A 14369-nucleotide genomic window follows, 5' to 3' on the forward strand; every position below is an offset into this window, starting at 1 on the left:
ATGTTTTTCCAATCTTTGCACTTGACGATGTAGGCCAATGTTAGTTTTTTTTATTGGTCTATTATCTGTTTCTTGTTTTAGTATGAGGTGTTTTTATCAGGGGTTAATTTGTTGTTTTTGTGGGTTTTAAAGCACTGTCTGTGGTCTGGTGGAGTTGAAAATGCAGGCTGTCTGGAGCATAGTTTGACCCAGGTGACTTTATGTTTGTCTGTTGGTCTTTCTTTTTTATTTCTTTTGGTTTCACCTCCCAGGGTTTGATGGGACGGTCATCTGGGGGGTGATGGGGGGGTAATTGGGTTGTTTTTTCTTTTTCTTTTTTTTTTGTTTTTGTTGTTCCCTCTCTTCTCCTCTGGCTCCAGCCGTGTGAGCCGTACATTGTCGGCGTTGCTGGAGTGGTGCGGTTTGGTTATGCTGGGCATTTCCCAGGTAACCTCTGCACCCGGGAGGGGGGGGTTGGGGTATGTTTTATTTTTTTCCCTGTCTTCTCCTCCGGCCCCAGCCGTTTGAGCCATATGTTGTTGGCATTGCTGGGGTGGTGCGGTTCGGTTATGCTGGGCGTTTCCCAGGTAACCTCTGCACCCGGGAGGGGGGGGGGCTTTGGGGTATTTATTTATTTTTTCTTATTCCCTTTACAACCTCCAGCCTTGGCGCGCCTCTGTGCCGTTTGCCATTGGCATTGCTGGGGTGGTGCAGTTCGGTTATGCTGGGCGTTTCCCAGGTAACCTCTGCACCCGGGTGGGGGGGGGGGGGTTTAGGGTTTTTTTTTTGTTAATTCCCTGTTCCACCTCCGGCTTCAGCGCACCTTTGAGCCATACGCCATCGGCGTAGCTGAGGTTTGGGGCAGTGGAATATACCCGCAGCTGGTGGCTGGTTTAAAAGTCGGAGGGGTGGCGCCGTCTTGTGCCGTACGCCATTACCGCTGTTCCACTCCTCCCGGTTGACTTTTGGGGTATAGTCATGGTTGGTGACACTGGACGTACTTCCAGTTTCCACTGTGCTGAGGGGGTGGGGTTGGGGTTGTTGTTTTGTTTGTATGTTTTTTTTTTCCCCCAGTTTCCGCCCTCAGGGTGTGACTGTGGTGTCCTCTGGGGGGGAAATGACTGTGGGACCATCTAGCCGTAGACGGCCGGGGCTGGGTCTGTTAGTCATGGGGGTTGTCTCCTGGGGTTTGATGGAACAGTCCTCTGGGAGGCGCTGGGAGCCCCCGTGGGTGACTTTGGATCCCAGAGGGACCTCGGCTGTGGTTATTACTCCTGGAGCTGGTGGGATGTCCTCTGGGGAGTGTTGGTCCCTACATGTCATCCGGGGGGGGGGGTTAGATTTTTTTTTTTTTTTTTTTTGCAAGCTTAAGTTTGGGTCGTGTTTGTTTTTTCTTTTCTCCTCTTCCCGGGGTTTGATGGGACGGTCCTCTGGGGAGGGGGGGGTGTTGGTATGGTTGTTTTTTCTTTTCTCCCAGTTTGCACCCCTGGGGTTTGGTTGTGGTATTCCCTGGGGGGGTTATTGGGGTTTTTCTTTTTGTTTTTTGACTAAGCAGACTCTAAAACATAGTCGAAAGATGGCTGAATGCACAGGTTCAAGAACTCCTGGCCAAAATTGAGCAAAGTGAACGACAGAAGCAAGAGTTGACAGAAACGAATGCAAAGATGCAGTCAGAGGTGGAGACTCTAACAGGTCTGCTAACTGAAGCAGAAGGCAAGACCATCAAATTCAACAAAAGATATCTCTGCACTGGAGTCTCAGTTGCAGGATACTCATGAGCTGCTCCAAGAGGAAATCCATGGGACACCTTTCTTCTCCAATCTGCCTAGGGCAGATGGAGGATGAGGGGAATATTTTGCGGGAGATGCTGAACGAAGAGGAAGAGAGCAAGAAGACTGTGGAGAAGCCAGTTTCTACTCTCTAGACTCAGCTGGCTGAAAGGAAGACAAAGGCAGGATAGGACGCCTTGTCAGTAGAGGGGGCTGAAGAGGGCCTCAAGTGAGTCCAATGGGAGTTTGGACGGTGTTCAGCGGCAGCTGGAGTAGAAAAGTTCAGCCTATGGACAAACTGGATAAGACAGGAATCCATTTGCAGCAAGAGTCGGATGACCTCATGGTGGACCAGGACCACCTTCGGCAGATCATGTCCAATCTGAAGAGGAAGTAAAGGAAGTTTGACCAGATGCGGGCCAAAGAGAAATGCATTGCTACTCGATATGCAGAGGAGCATTATCATGCCGAAGCGGAGGCCAGGGAGAAGGAGACAAAAGTCTTGACCCTGGCAAGAGTTAAAGACTCTTATAGACCTGAAAGGTGAACTTGACTGGTTTAACAAAGTGCTCAAGACTGAGATGGATGACTTTGGAAAGAGTTCACAGTTTGGAGAGGTCCAAGCGTGCCATGGAGCAGCAACTGGAGGAGATGAAGATTCAGCTGGAGGAGCTGGAGGATGAATGCAGGCAATGTTCCCAGGCCCACTCTGCCAAGAAGACATGGGAGCTGGATCTGGGAGGGCTTGAAGGCCTTCTTGAAGATGCTAATGAAAATCGCGATAATGTCTTATAGCAGCTGAAGAAACTGCAGGCCCGACTGAAAGATCAGATAAGAGGACTGGAAGAGCTGCAAATGTCCAGGGATGAAGCAGTTAATGATGCTAGAGACAGTGATAAGAAGCTTAAAGCCATGGAGGGAGACATGCTACACACCCAGGAGGAGCAGTCTACTGCAGACAGGCTCAGGGTGAGAAAAGATAAGCTCCAAGATGGGATTGATAGTCTCAACACGAAGTTCCCTGTTGGTAGAGAAGAGGCTGGAAGCTTGCATTATCCAGCTGAAGGAAGAACTAGAGAAGCTCAACATTGAGATGATCAATGACCACATGAAGAGATTACCATTGTAGGTTGAGCAGCTGACGACGGAGTTGTCTTCAGAGCGCAGTAATGCTCGGCTCTTGGAGACAGGCTTTCCCAGCTGGATCGTCAGCACACGGAGCTGAGACTGAAGCTGCAGGAGATGTTTTTTGCTCCCAGCCAACATTCCAGCTATGGTCCCTGGAGGGGTGTGTTTTTTCTGGCCCAGGTTCGTGTGGTCACCAGGAGGCTTCCCGTGAGGGTGGGGTACTGTTGTGTGCTGGGGTGTTTGGCTGGTTTGGTTTTCTGTTTCTCCCACCAGGCGGTATGCATTCAGGACTGAGTGGCTGAGCATTAGGACCTCACCCTGAACACCTGAGGCTTGTTTTCACATGCAGGTCATCAGGACTCACAGCTGTGGTGTATTCTGTCTTGATCAGAGATTGCTGCATTTAAACCTTGAATGCAGTGTGTGATTGCCAGAGACTCGACCTTGTGAGCAGACGTGTGAGATTGACGTCAGGAGAACAATCTCACCATTACGGACGCAGAGACCGCTCCAGGTTTGACGCCACAGTCTGTGAAGGAGGATTGGGTGAGGTCTCACGCTCTTCAGCACACTTCCTGAGGTAATTTGGTTTTGGTGACTTTTATGAAGTAATGACAGTGGATTTGGTGTCCCTCACACCTTGTGTTAGTGAGCTGTCACTTTATGCTAATTGTCTAATCAGCTTCTGCTGCAGTGGAGATTTGAACTGAGTTGTTCCGTGCCTGCAGGGTGAGAAGCTGATATATATTTAAGCCAGGAAGTGTTTGCTGATTGGGTGCACCTTTTGAGCTGTGTCTCTCTGGGTGGAGAGTGTTGGACTCACCTCATGTTTTCTTTCTTCACAGACTCGGTTTGTCGCGGCCACCTGGGGGTGTCGGCGGGGTCCCTGGGTCCGAACTGCTGTGGCTCCAGACCGTTTGCGCTGCTGAGAGCGCGCCGTGTTTTCACCTCCCCAGACCGCGGACATTTTTGGTTGTTTATCACTGCACTCACTATGAATATTAAATTCTGTTATCCTTTGAACCGTGCTCTGCTTATTTCATGCTGGGTCCTGTCAAACGCTGGGTCGGTGCTCCGACCGCGTCTGACACATAACATAACTTGTCCAAAATTAGTTTGGTTAAAATTTGAACCATAAGTTAAAAATGTATGCCTCTGGATGACTTAGGTGATATCGCCAGCATATCAGTATGGTGTTAAAGGAAATGTTTTTTTTTCTTTTTGGGGCTGTTTCTCCTTTGTCTGCAGAGGATTGAGATGCTTTTTATATAAGCGGCTCTCTCCTGTTTGCAAATGTTATAGCTGTGCGTCTGTTACAAAACTTTTAACAGGTGAGTGCTAAACTAATGTTAAAAGTGCTTGTCGCTTTGTTTATTTTGTTTATCGGTTTAAAAGTTATCGGACAAAGATTAATTGGAAGATAATTGGTCCGATAATGGTTTTTAAAGTTATCTAAAAAGATAATCCGATAAAGAAAACATTATCTTCGATAATTATCTGTTATCGGATTATCGGAAGTGTGCCCACCACTGATCGCACCCTTGTATTTTTGTGTGTGTGTGTTGGGGGGGGGGGTATATTTTTTTCTTGTAAATGTACAGTTTGCTAAGGAGTGGGAGATTCCTGCCATATTTGGAATTTTACAGATAAATCCAAATACATTCTGTATAATTAAACTTGCAGACCTTTACTGTGTCTTGTGTCTCTGTACTGTTACTGTACATGCTGTGCCAGGACATTCAATTAACCCTAAAGCTTACTGGGGTTCAAAAGTTGTCCCTATTGGGTGTGTGGGTTTATACCCCATCACACATAGCCAGAATGAGGCCGAATGGCATCAGAATGACAATAAGGCCCACATCCCAAAAGTGTCCAGATGCAGTTCAAAAACATTCTGACAGCCATCTGCGAGAGTCCATACAGTTGGTCTCAACTGGCCAGCGGCCCTGAGTGTGTTGCACATGTTTAAAACCCTCCGGACACCATCAAGATGGGACACCTATCCAACGGTGGTCCATGTGCAGTCTGAGCACAATCTGAAACCAATTTACATATTATGATGGCGGCAAAACAGGATCCAAAACAATGTGAGCACATATGAAGGAACCTCGAGATGGATCTGGCATGGCAAAGCCTGCAGGTATGACCTGCACGTGCCACGTTTCACCTCTCTGTGGTCTCATGCGCAGTAATGCATCATTGCACGTGTCAGACTTGGAGCTGAACGGATCTCACCGCTGTAATATATGATCACCTTATAACTCTGCAGGAGATATGACATGGAACTGTTGTGCCAGGCTGTGACAACATTAATTAACATGAATCTCACCTCCAACAATGGCTCAGAAGTGTTTTACAGCTTGGATGTGGACGTGGAGCCAGGACCGCAGCCTGTGGTTAAAATCTTCTCACCCAGCTGCTGTGTGCTGGAATCAACCACGCAAAAATAAATCCCATGTGATAATCCAACAATTGTGGTGTCCAGAGTTGCGTTGTGCTACTGAAGTGAGCCAAAACACACACACACAAAAAAAAAGTTCCCTGGAATGGCTGCGTCTGACGCATGGGACAGCATGGCTCTCTGCCAGCAGTGTCCAGCAGTTGGTAATGGCGTGCACGTGTGAGCCTCCGTGCGTAGACATAGCTGCTCATTCAGCCTTTATGAACACACACACATACACCCAGCAATCATGTCATCATTCCAGCACCTCTGCTCTATGCACACACGGACATGCACATGAGGTCACTGGCGCTGTGAAGGGGAGGATGAGCGCAGATGTGATTGGATGACTGAGTGAGTGACCACACCATGCTGGCTTTGACACATATGGTGTGAGTCCGGTCCATACGTTGGTTGTACTCTTCGCAGGAACTATGCACTGGGAGGACACAGGGCTCTCCCACTCCATCCCATGTTTGTCATCCAGATGTTTAGACAATGGGCAGCTTCAGTGCCTTTTATGGCCATCTGACTGCAGTCTATATCATCAACCTGTTGTTGACATACGCTTTGGATGCCATTGTGCAGGTGTGGAAAAGGTAGCCTGGATACGTTCTGACCCTGCTGACCATGCCTCGTATCCTCCAGACTGCGACCTATTATGGCAATATTTGTCGTGTTGGGCTGGTTCCTGCACATTCTTGCTATGTGTGACGGGGCTTTACTGATTCTCTCAAATATGGCACACAGATTTATCTTGAAGTTGGCCAGTGTATGCCTCAAAGGTTTGGCTCCACTACTTGTACAGCTTTCCTATTTGTCTCACCTTCAAATATGGTACATCGTTTTACCTTGAAGTTGGCCAATGTGTGCTTCAATTTGGTCCCAATCATACCAAAACCATCAAAAGTAAATGGGGTTCAAACTTTTCCATCTTGCACACACAGGTCCACAGATGTCCATTTCAATCCCACTTTTCTTTATCTTATTTAAATTTGGCACACAGCTTTACCTCACTGTTGACCATGGCATACCTGTTAAAAAAGCCTATTGAAGATGAAAAAAATATACAAGTTACACAAGAGTATGAGTCACACCTTTTTCCTATATCATCAGCTCTTTAATAAATAAATGGGCACTGTGTGGGTACGTGTCAATGATTGGGATTTTTGTGCACTGTTGGAGTGTACTTTTATTGTTGGCATTTCTTCTTTTATTATTGGAGTTTAATTGGTTTTGTGCTTGGATTCAATGGAAAGCTGTTGTTGTTCTTCATCTTCGTCATCTTATGATTATTATTATTATCATTAATGAATGCGTGATTTTTCAATGTATAAATCTTACCGGAGTATACTATAAGTCACAGAAACTCCCAAGCTGGTAAAAAATAAAAAAAATAAAATTACATACTCATTACATTACATTACATACATGGTACTTCAATTTTGCCGTCATCCTGTTACAACCCTGAAGCTTAATGAGACTCAAAAAATAAAATCCACACTTTCCCTAATGGATGGATATTCTCTGAATTGGCCACACTCCCTCACCTCACTCTCACTCATTCCGTACCACAGGTTTCTCCTGCTGACGATTCATCACATATCCCATCACAACCAGAATAATATAGTAAGGTAGAAATATTATGACGTTAATATTTAATCCTGTCCCACTGTGTTCATCCCATCGTGGGCTTAAGTCGACATTGCTAAATGAAGCTTTTTCATTATTTATGCTTGCTTAGTCCTGTATTAAAATGTATGTTTTGTTTGTTTTATTATTAGCAGCAGATAAGATAAAGCCATTTCTTGCTTTTTAAATATGTTACTGTCCTGTTGTCAGAGCAAAGCTCATTATTACTAATGCTAAAAGCAACCTCCAACCCCAGTTCCAATGAAATTGGGATGTTGTGTAAAATGTAAATAAAAACAGAATACAATGATTTCCAAATCCTCTTCAGCCTATATTCAATTGAATACACCACAAAGACAAGATATTTGAAGTTCAAACTGATAAACTTTATTGTTTTTGTGCAAATATTTGCTCATTTTGAAATGGATGCCTGCAACATGTTTGAAAAAAGCTGGGACAGTGGTATGTTTACCACTGTGTTACATCACCTTTCCTTCTAACAACACTCAATAAGCATTTGGGAACTGAGGACACTAATTGCTGAAGCTTTGTAGGTGGAATTCTTTCCCATTGTTGCTTGATGTACGACTTCAGTGTCTCCGTTGTCGTATTTTGCGCTTTATAATGTGCCACACATTTTTAATGGGCAACAGGTCTGGACTGCAGGCAGGCCAATCTAGTACCTGCACTCTTTTACTACAAAGCCACACTGTTGTAACATGTGCGGAATGTGGCTTGGCATTAGCAGGGACGTCCCTGAAAAAGATGTTGCTTGGATGGCAGCATGTGTTGCTCCAAAACCTGAATGTACCTTTCAGCATTGATGGTGCCATCACAGATGTGTACGTAGAGCACTAACACACCCCCATACCATTACAGATGCTGGCTTTTGAACTTTGCGTTGGTAACAATCTGGATGGTCTTTTTCCTCTTTTGTCTGGAGGACACGATGTCCATGATTTCCAAAAACAATTTGAAATGTGGACTCATCAGACCACAGCACATTTTTCCACTTTGCGTGTGTCCATTTCAAATGAGCTCGAGCCCAGATCTGTCATTCAATGGAGAAATCTTCATTTGAAAATGACAAATTTACAGCTAACATTTAGCCCTCCGCAAATTGTCCCTCTCATCATGGATGCTGCCGAGATGTCAGGGACAAGACCCTCTCCCAGCATGCGCGCGCCAACTGTAATTTTGGATTTACGTCAGTTTGCATCTGCACCTTTTTCTTGTCTTATACGGAAGGATCTACTTTTTAAAACTTCATATTGTCTTGCGGTACGCTTGGTGAGTACACATTTCTTTTATTTGTGCTTGAAAATTATTTTTGTGGACTTTTTCATACGCCCATTTGATTGAGTGGTGTCGCATTGAAAATCTACTGTCTTTCACCTCCGGTGTACCGTGGTGGGCTACGGAGGCGAGACCCGCAAAGAATTCAAATCATTAAAAATATATAAACCTCTCTCAGCGGCCACGGAGCTCTGCGGCTCCGATTACCGATACATGCGGCGCAGATTTTGCAGCAAGAAGTCTGTCCTTGCGAGCAACAGGTGTCACCTCACGCACTGCATTAAAACGGCGAGCGTAGTCTCTGGACTTGTACCAAGTTGGCTGCAACTCCATTCAGTAGACAGAGAGGTGGTGCTGGCTGCACAGCAGACACAGGGGTGTGAGTGCTGCGGCAGAATTTAACGAGCGTATGCACTCGGTAAGCGTATCGGGGGCAGTGAGAGCGAGGCGTCGGGGAATAATGTCGCCCGCTGTCGATGCCGCCGCTGATCTGATCCCCGGATCTGAGCAAGCCGAACTGTATCATTCATTGCAGCTTAGTTTTGGATGTTGAAACCAGGATGTGTATAACAGTAACATTACTAAGAGATAAAATCAATTTCAGACTGAAGGTGGGAACGCATTGTCTTGCAGAGTCACAGAGGGCTAAATGTTAGCTGCAAATTTGTCATTTTTAAACGAATATTTCTCCGCTGAATTACAAATTTGGGCACACAGATTTACTTTACTGCATTCACAAGGGTCTTATAAATACATATCAGCTATTTCTTTTCTGAAATCTGACCACATTTATTTCAATGCAGGTCTCCTTGAATGCAGTGCCAACTGAGGGATGGAAGGTCACGGGCATTCTGTGTTGATTTTCGGCCTTGCCGTTTACGTGTAGAAAGTTCTCCAGATTCTTTGAATCTTTTGATTATATATATTTTTTTTGGTTTGTTTGTTTATTCCAAGTCAACATAGTATAGAAACAATAATATAAACAATATATACAAATAGTACAGTTTTATGTACACACTTGACACTGTTCATAAGATGGTGAAAAGAAAAAAAGAAAAGTAATAAAGACAAAAAAAAGGCATAAATGAATTAACATAACACAAACAGAATCAACTTGGAAAGGAGCGGGATGAAGACAAGCTTATTGACTCCCACCCCCAATTCCATCCTCAATTAAATTAAATTACACAGTTGCCGTCATTTTGAGCTTAATATTTCATATATACTGTAATATATAAAGCATATAAATAATACAATTATATATGTATGTGAACATACATCCACATACACATACATATGAGCACACATACATACACATATATACATATCCATATATACACACATACACACACCCATACATATACATATATACACACACACACACATACATATATACACACACATATACATATACACACACACACACACACTCACACACAGACACACACACATACAAATATACATACACATACATATATACATGTACACACATACATACATACACACACACACACACATATACATATATACACACACACTCACACACACACACAAATATACATACACATACATATATACATGTACACACATACATACATACACACACACACACACACACACACACATATACATATATACACACACACTCACACACACACACAAATATACATACACATACATATATACATATACATACATACATACACACACACACACACACACACACACATATATATATACACACATACACATACATACATACATACACACACACACATGCGCATACACATAGAAATATAAATGTAACATAATATAATACCATAGTAATATAACACAGGAGTGGATAACAATTACACACTGGACAGTATAGACAAAATAACACACAACAGAGGACCAGACAAGACACACAAGGAACACATATCGTTGGATTTAATGTGATGATTATTATTACTGTTGTTGTTTACCCTGCTTAGTTTGAGGCACTTGAGGTGATTGCATTAAAACCACAGGTCCCTGGTGAGGACCTGTTAAAATATGGGGTCGTATGAGGGACTGTATTATGGACTATATTATGGACTGTAGATGATGGAATCCCTAAATCCCTTGCAATTGAACGTTGAGAAACATTGTTCTTAAACTGTTGGACTATTTTTTCATGCAGTTATTCACAAAGTAGTGATCCTCGCCCCATCTTTGCTTGTGAACAGCTGAGCCTTTTGGGGATGCTCTTTTTATACCCAATCATGACACTCACAATTAGTGTCCTCAGTTCCCAAATGCTTACTGAGTGTTGTTAGAAGGAAAGGTGATGTAACACAGTGGTAAAAATACCACTGTCCCAGCTTTTTTGAAATGTGTTGCAGGCATCCATTTCACAATGAGTAAATATTTGCACAAAAACAATAAGGTTTATCAGTTTGAACATTAAATAACTTGTCTTTGCGGTGTATTCAATTGAATATAGGTTGAAGAGGATTTGCAAATCACTGTATTCTGTTTTTATTTACATTTTACACAACGTCCAAACTTCAATGGAATTGGGGTTGTAATATATTCATGTTAAAAACAACCTAAAATGGACCTCCGTACACAACTGGTGGGGTTTTGTTTGATGTTAACTTTACTGCTTGAAATCACCATACAAAGGAAACATATTGGTTTTCAAAGAATACAAACAATGATAACTATGTGTGTATAGTGGCTTGCAAACGTATTCAGCCTCTTGGTATTTCAGGCATTTTAATTTGTTTATGGCATTTCAGATACAAAAAGAAAATCAGGCTTCTCAATACAAAAATTTCTAAAATTATCTTCCTTAGACTCAAACTGAAAGTAAATCTCTACAAGTTGATATAAATTAAGTAAAAATATAAAAGCCAAGATGATTGGTTGAATAAGTAATCAGCCCCTTTAGTATAATACCTGTAAATAATCAGTTTAATTGCCAGTTTTCTTCAGACAACTCAGGGGATGGATACATGAACATTTCCAAGTCACTGAATATGTCTTGAACTTTATTTACATCTGTTATGAAGAAATACAAAGTACAGTATGACACTCTACGGTAAATATGTGTGGAGGAGACAGTTCTCAAAAACTGAGTGATTGTGCAAGAAGGAGAAGAGTGAGGAAAGCAACCAAGACACCCAGACAACCTGGAAGAAGTTACAGGCTTCTGTTGTTGTGATTGGAGAAACTGTGCATAGTGCATGTGTTGCATTTTGTATCCCCAGTTATACAGCTTCATGATAAATACAAGAAGAAGAAAAAGACTGATCAAATTTTGCACTTTTTTAAATTGAATTTGTTAATGACAAATTGTACATATTACAGTTTTTCACAATTGTTTTACACACAGTTACTGGTACATGAGGCACAGTGACCACAACATGTAACTCATGCACCAACCCCCTGAGCCAGTTCTGCTAAACTACAAGCACAATTCTTGCTTTACACAAATTGCCATTCTAACACTTTTCAAAACACTTCAAACAATTCTCTGCATTTGGCTCTCTTGTTTTCACAAGGAACACACTGTCACTGAAAATTCTAAAGTTAATTACCCTACTATGCACACTGACTCATCACATGGGCAAACACCTGCAGCACTGTTTTACAATTAGCAATCGGAGGTTTAGTATAAAAGGGCAACAAGTGAATTACTCTGTTGAGGAGCAATGGATGCCAACATTGGAAACAGAGGCAGAGGCAGAGCCAGAGGAGTGAGAGTAAGAGAAGGAGGGTGAGGAGGATGAGGATCTGGAAGGCCAAGGAACGTAATCTCTGATGAGATCTGAGCCACTCTGGTTGACTGTGGTCAACCATGGTCAGTAGTACTGAAGCAGCAGGACCTTCGTGGCCGGGACGACGGTGGGGATCGAACCCACGTGGCTCGAACAAAAGACCGTTCCTCTACCAGGTCAGCCAAAGGGGAACTCCCCGTTAGCCAAGCTAGCGGGAACATTTTTTCAATTGGGACCCGGGACTTTCATCCCACTACACATCTCCCCACCATTTTTGACTTTGTCCCGAAGTCACAGGTGCATGTTAGCATACTCTGTGACCCACATCCTGTCCGTGACGCCAGATTGAAGCAGCAGGACCTTTGTGGCCGGGACGACGGTGGGGATCGAACCCATGTGGCTCGCACAAAAGACCGTTCTTCTACCAGGTCAGCTAAAGGGGAACTCCCCGTTAGCCAAGCTAGCGGGAATGTCTTTTCAATTGGGACCCGGGACTTTCATCCCGCTACAGTACTATACTACCTGTGCACTGTTCTGTCAGACTGTAAAAATCAAGTATGTTTCAATTATTTGGGAAATATATTCCTACTTTGTATTCCTACATATTATTTACAGTATTTTATACAGTAAATAATATACAGTATTTGTATTGCAGCAATGAAATATTACCAACACAAGTTGGTCAGGAACGTGTTCTGTCTCCGGAACAGGAAACTGAAACCATGAACATGGTCCTAGAAAATAACACCATAACATTCCGGCAAATATAAAGAAAAATTATAGAAAATAGATAAAACTTACTTGCGATATAACTATATGCAAGTAGGTCCTATACAATCCCGCAATTGATACATACTCTCAACACTGTATAAATTATAAATATTTTAGTATTGCAATCATAGTGATTGTGCTTCACAATACTGACCACTCTGTGTCTGTTTCTAATGCCGTTATGTGTTTTTCAGAGAGTCCTTGAGCTTGAGGTGGCTGCAGTGGAGCACCAGTTCATTTTCACTGACAAGCTTGGATTCAACCTCACAAAAAGACAAAGGAGGGGAAGGAATCCCATTGGCCAGTGTGCCATTGTTGAAGTCCCTGGCCAGAGCAGAGGGAACATCGCAATGTGTGCAGTGTTTACCCACCATGGCATCATCCATCACCACGCTACCCTTGGCCTCTACAACACTGCCCATCTGGACATTCCTGGATACCCTACACCAAACACTCATTCCACCAGAGCAACCCAGGTACATTGTAATGTGGGTAAGTTTCCACCCATGCTTTTTAGTTGTTTATCTCCATCCATATTCTCCATTCCTCAGTCCTACTGAGGACTTTTTTTTTTCTGTCTGGACATGGAAAGTGTATGACCGAAATCCACAAACATGTGTACCCCTTCTCCAAGATATGGAAGATGCATGTGGAGATATAGCAGTTGATGCTTTTCTTGGCTGGACACACTATGCTAGGCGATATTATCCCCCACTGCTTGGCCAGGGAAAACATTTTTGTGATGTGGATGAGGTGCTGTGGACAGACTGAAACAGAAGAGAGGATACAGCATAGCTTTTTTTTTTCTTTTTATTGTAACTGTATTCAGTAAATTCTTGTGTTGTTTTCTATGTAGGCCACTGTAAGTGCAACTTTGTGTTGGTTAGGATGTACACTGTGTACATTGTTTTTGTGAGAAAAATAACATTTGTTACCATGTAATTGTCTGTTCTGAGTATAAAATAATATTCTAAAATATTTTACAACACACTTATGTATGTACTGTCTGTAGCAAATGTAACACTGAACAAAAAGGCCTAAGTCTTTATGATAAATAAATATAAAGATAAAGATAAATAACATTGTTGTGAACGTCAAGTTTCCTTTTGCTGGAGAACTGAGGGGTTTTGCCCATTGTGGGTGTGTTTAGAGTGTGAAGAGTATGAGGCATGCTTTCAGAAAATGTGTGTAAACAATCGAGAAAAACTGTAATACAGGTGAGTGCGGGTGTGTGTGCATTGCCAAGGCACAGGCACACACATGGTAAGGTTGACTTTACTTGACTGTGCAGACGATGCTATGATCACTCCAGAATCAGTGGATATCATGATTGCAACACTTGAGAAGCTGAGTGAGGAGTAAGAGACTCTGAGTTTGTGATTGTCCTGGATCAAGTTTAAGATCCAGGCTTTCAATGCCTTCCTTGATTTGGGCAATCAGGTGTGCAGTCAAAGTGCTGACCTAAAAACGAAATTCACCCATTTCGGTTATGATATTCATATCTCAGGGTTCTCAGCCTTTCAACTTGTAAAACAACTAGGAATAGCTTATGGAGTCATGAGGCTTAGTGCTGGTAATTCTCATCTTACTGTATGCTTGTGAGAACTGATT

General features: G+C 42.9%; 1 pseudogene; it reads left to right on the top strand.

Moving 5' to 3' along the window:
• Positions 1–1643: 1643 nt before the first annotated feature.
• On the top strand, positions 1644–2984 carry LOC117509175 (annotated as a pseudogene).
• The last annotated feature ends 11385 nt before the right edge of the window (positions 2985–14369 follow it).

Source organism: Thalassophryne amazonica, chromosome 4, assembly GCF_902500255.1.
Source record: "Thalassophryne amazonica chromosome 4, fThaAma1.1, whole genome shotgun sequence".
NCBI classification, from domain to species: domain Eukaryota; kingdom Metazoa; phylum Chordata; class Actinopteri; order Batrachoidiformes; family Batrachoididae; genus Thalassophryne; species Thalassophryne amazonica.